The following is a 5,243-nucleotide window of genomic DNA, read 5'->3' as shown; positions in this document are numbered from 1 at the left end:
GGAGATTTATTACTTTTTTTCCTGCCTACATTTAACAGGCCCACAGCCGTCCAAAAAGCAAGCTTACCTCACAGGCGAAGCGGCGGATATGAAGAGTCGTTCTGCCAGATGAAATCCCACAATTCCACTGCCCAAGGACAATCAACCAGTCAGAACAGTGAATGAACTTGAACTGGCCAATCAGAGGGTAGTGAGTCGGGCACGGGGTCTCTTAAGTCCAGCTTCAGGGACAGTACCGTTTTTTCCAGTGGGTAGATTTTCAAGCTGGAAGCAGGATTGTGCGCTGCCAAAGTTGGCCACGCCAGGTTCCGTAGGCCCATAAGTGCGCATGCTCAGATGGTCCTTTTCGCTTCAGCGTACTGCTCCGTTCTGTGCATTTGTTGTTCAGTTTTAATAAATGGTAAATATGAGGCCATCATCTCAAATCCTTGCTATGAGTCTCCAACTTCCTCAGGGATAGGGGTCCTTTCGAGGATCTCTCTAGTAACTTAAGAATTTTAAACTTTTAGGGGCTCCCGGGTGGCTTAGTCGGTTAAGCGTCCGACTTTCGCTTAGGTCATGATCTCGCGGTTCGTGGGTTCGAGCCCCGTGTCGGGCTCTGTGCTGACTGCCAGCTCAGAGCCTGGAGCCTGTTTCAGTCTGTGACTCCCTCTCTCTCTGACCCTCCCCTGCTCACGCTGTCTCTCTCTCTCTCTCCTAGAAATAAATAAAACATTAAAAAAATAAAATAAGAATTTTAAGCTTTTAAAAGATTGAATTCGTTTCATTAACACATGTATCAATATATTGAAATAGTGACTTCATGTAGTTGTCCCATTAAAGAAAGCATTTACAGGTACAAAGGCACAGAGATGTCTATGGTCTTTATATGTTGATCCTTCAACAGCAGTCCCATATTGAATTTCCTCATTCTAGATGTAGATTAATAAATTATTCATAATCAAACAATGTCTTTGATTAGATGACCAACAAAATTTCTAGTAATTTGACTAGGAGCTCCCCAAGGAAGAGACACACAAATAGGGCACATCACAGGTGCACTGTCTGAAATAGAAACTATCTGATCATTGTTACAGTGATTCCATAAATGCTGTCAGGTAAAATTTGATCCTTGACAAAAGGGACACTTAATGGTGGGATGCCCAGAAAAACTTGTATTCTCTTGACAAGTCTCCGCGTTGTTAGGAGTGAGTGTTTCACTCCTATTACTGTTCTCTACTGAATCTTGAGAGATCTGAAAATTTGAAATGAGAGAGGAAACACAATATTCATCTTGATACCTTTTCTTTTTGAGAGAGAGAGTGAGAGGGAGGGAGAGAGAGCAGGGGAGAGGGGCAGAGGGAGAAAGAGAGAATCTTAAGCAGGCTCCATGCTCAGTGCAGAGCCTGATGCGGGGTTTGAAATCGACCCTGGGATCGTGACCTGAGCCGAGATGAAGAGTTGGATGCTCAACCGACTGAGCCAACCAGCTCCCCCATCTTGATACTTCTTACTAAGATTTGTAATGATCTCTCAAGTAGTGGAATTTAATCCATTTTGCACAGCATCTGTAACTAGCAGAAAACTTCCTCATGATAGTTTCAAGGTCTAAGGCTTGTTCGGGACATTCTCTCTCAATTCTAGTCATATTTCCATAACAGAGGGGACAACGTATTCTGCTTTCTCTTGTTGCAGTCATAAAACATTTCTTTTTAAAAAAATTTTAATTTTATTTATTTTTGAGAGAGACAGGGACAGAGTGTGAGTAGGGGAGGGGCAGAGAAAGAAGGAGACACAGAATTGGAAGCAGGCTCCAGGCTGTGAGCTGTCAGCACAGAGCCTGACACCGGGCTTGAACTCACAAGCTGTGAGATCATGACCTGAGTCGAAGTCGGATGCAACCGACTGAGCCGCCCAGGCGCTCTAGTCAGAAAATATTTCTTGTAGAACATGTGCTGATAGGCCATGGCCCCATGGCAGTTTTGAGCACCCCTAACAGGTGGGGCAGTAAAGATTATCTTTGGTGTAGGGTGTGGCCATAGACAGCTCCTCAGCCATGGTGAGGGATGAAGGATCAAGGCAATGAAGGTGGTGGTGGCAGTGTCAGCAGCCAAGGTGGCAGCGGGGGCCTGCCCGACTCCCTGTGCAAACCTAGTGGGGGACAGGAATTATTTTAAACCTTTTTTTAATTTACTGTTTTTGATATGTGTTTTTGAAAGATGTGCTTTTTCTAGAAGACCCAATAACCAGGAACATATNCCTAGAAATAAATAAAACATTAAAAAAAATAAAATAAAATAAAAAGAGTAAATTATAGTTTTCTCTGTCCCTCAGGGGATTCAGAAGATACTTTCTCTAGGAATTCTTTCCTACCCTTTACTACCAGTGCCTCCAATGGGTCCCCAATTCCTCCTGTGCTTTCTATCCACAGTCTGGATCTCTCTAAGTTGTTCTTCCCAGAATGATAGAGAGGTCTCTTAGAACAAGGACAGGGCAATGGCCCTTGTGCCCAGCACAAAGCCCTTTATGTGCATTATCCCATGTAAATTTCACAACCTCACCTTGACTTAAGTACTGTTATTATCTCCATTGTATAGATGTTGAGACTGAGGCTCAGAGAGTTAGGCAACCTGATCAAGATCACGTAATTCACTCCCAAGTTGAATCGAGTCCAAAGTCTGTGCTTTTAATTACTCCTAAATATCGCCTTCAATATTTGTTGGTTAGTTGAATGAATGAATTAATGCCTCTTAAAACTACAAAGGACTTGCAACATAATCCATGTCATCTCTAAGAATCACCCAAATTTCCTTTGGCTGCTAAAACAAGTTACCAAAAGTTTTATGGAATAAAACAACATAAATTTATTTTCTCAGAGTTCTGGAGGCTAGAGGTCTAAAATTAGTTTCTCTAAGCTGAAAAGAAGGTGTGAGCAGGACTGCAATCCTTCCAGAAGCTCTAGGAGAGAATCTTCTCCCTGCCCTTCCAGCTTTTGGTGGCTATCAACACTCCTTGGCTGTGGCTGCATCATTCAAATCTCTGCCTCCATGGTCACATCCCCCTCTTATCTTCTGTTGGTGACAAATTTCCTCTGCCTCCCTCTGATAAGGACACTTGAGATACATTTAGAACCCACCCAAATAATCAAGGATAATCTTCCTATTTTAAGATCCTTAACTTAATCATACCTCAAGATCTTTAAACTAATTACATTGACAAAGTTTTTTAAAATTCATATTGTAGGTAACACACGTAAGTTCCAGGAACTAGAATATCTTTGGTGGGAGAGGGGAAATTATTCAGTCTCCCATAATCTGCTCTCTAGTCCCAGAATATTCACATCCATCCCACATGCAAAATACATGTACTACATCACCAATCCCCAAATTTCTCAGTACATCAACTCAAGTCCAAAATCTCATTTAATATTACATGCTCAAAAGTACCAAATCTCATCATCTAAAGTAAGTATGGATGAAACTCTGGGTATGATCCATCCTGGGGTAAAATTCATCTTTGGATTTGGACACTAGAAATCAAGTTATCATTCTTAGAGGGAAAGATGGCACAGTAGAAATATCCTGAACTCACCTCCTGCCAGAGACATATCAAGGCTGTAACTACATTTAGAGCAACTTTTTCTGAGGATGACTTGGAGACTGCAGAAAATCTCTTCCATAGGCAAAGATATGAAGAAAAAGTCCTATCGAGAAGGGTAGGGAAGGCAGAGATGCATCCTGATTGGGAACGAAAGCCCTGTCATAACAATCCACAAGTGGGAGGAATATGATAGGTATGGAGGTCATCTGTGAGGGGCAATGGGTTCAAGCCCCACACTGGATACTCCGAGCCCTGAAGATCCGCACCAGGAAGATGAGCCTCCACAGCATTTGGCTTTGAAAATCAGTGGGCCTTAACTCTGGGAGAGCTGGTGGACTATAGGAAACCAAGGCTCTGTTTTTAAAGGGCTCACACAATCTCACTTGTTCTGACACCCAACATGGAGACAGCAGTTTGAAAAGCAGTTGGGCCACATATGAAGAAGATTTATTGGCTAATTTTAGGGCATGTGCTGGAGAGGTAGAAGTCTGTAGAACTTTTTCCTGGAACAGGAAACTTCTTTCTGACCCAATGCTGGCAGGCACCAGTTCTGACACTATCCATCTACCTTGATAGTACCACTTGCCCTGTCTGACTCCCTGCAACCCTATCTTACCCAATGCACCCACTTCAGTAGGCACCCCTTCAAAGCAGCTCCTGCCCCACCTAATGTAAGACCTAAAGCCATGAAACTCTTAAAAGAAAAATTAGGCAGTAAACTCTTGGACATTGACCTTAACAATATGTTTCTGGATCTGCCTCCTAAAGAAAGAGCAACAAAATAAAAAATAAACAATTGGGACTATATAAAACTAAAAAGCTTTTGCACAGTGAAAGAATCCATCAACAAATAAAATGCCTACTACTACTGAATGGGAGAAGATATTCACAAATGACATATCTGATAAGGGGTTAATATCCAAAATATATAATGAACTCAAAACCATAAAAATGAACAATCTGATTAGAAAAATAGGCATAGGATCTGAATAGGCCTTTTTCCAAATAAGACACTGAAATGGCTAACAGACACATGAATAGATGCTCAACATCACTGAGCATTAGGAAAATGTAAATCAAAATTATAATGAGACATCACCTCACACCAGTCCAAATGGCTAATATCAAAAAGCCAAGAAACAACAAATGTCGGTGAAGATGTAGAGAAATGGGAATCTTCATGTACTGTTCGTGGGAATGTAAACTGGTGCGGCCACTATGGAAAACAGTGTGGAGGTTCTTCAAAAAATTAAAATAGATATACCATACTATTCAACAATTCCGCTTCTGTGTATTTACTCAAAGAAAATGAAAACACTAGTTCAAAAATATATATGCACCCCTATGTTTGTTGCATTATTTACAATAGCTATGTTATGGAAAGCAGACTAAGTGTCCATCTATAGATGAATGAAAAAAAGGATATGTGATATATATATGCCACAAAAATATATATGCCATTATAAATATATGCATGTATGCAAAAAAGAATCAAATTTTGCCATTTGCAACAAAATGGATGGACCTAGAGGGTATTATACTAAGTGAAATAAGTCAGAGAAAGACAAATACTGTATGATTTCATTTATATGTGGAATCTAAAAAAACCAAAGTGACCAAACAGAATAAAACAGTCATGAATACAAAGAACAAACTTGTAGTCA

General features: G+C 40.8%; 1 protein-coding gene and 1 pseudogene across 1 annotated transcript in view; both read right to left on the bottom strand.

Moving 5' to 3' along the window:
* The window catches only part of LOC144222467 (protein SSX1-like), a 10,119-nt gene extending 10,001 nt beyond the window's left edge, over positions 1-118 (bottom strand). Inside the window, exon 1 of the mRNA XM_077752971.1 lies at positions 68-118. The gene's annotated coding sequence lies outside the window, so the exon portion shown is untranslated. The remainder of the gene's footprint in view (positions 1-67) is intronic.
* Positions 119-800: 682 nt separating this feature from the next.
* Positions 801-1,693, bottom strand: LOC144222483 (E3 ubiquitin-protein ligase RNF138 pseudogene; annotated as a pseudogene).
* Between the last annotated feature and the right edge of the window lie 3,550 nt (positions 1,694-5,243).

Source organism: Crocuta crocuta, unplaced genomic scaffold (genome assembly GCF_008692635.1).
Source record: "Crocuta crocuta isolate KB4526 unplaced genomic scaffold, BGI_CrCroc_1.0 scaffold943, whole genome shotgun sequence".
In the NCBI taxonomy this organism is placed as follows: Eukaryota; Metazoa; Chordata; class Mammalia; order Carnivora; family Hyaenidae; genus Crocuta; species Crocuta crocuta.
Note: the sequence above shows the minus strand (reverse complement) of the source record. Positions and strands in the feature narration are given on the sequence as shown.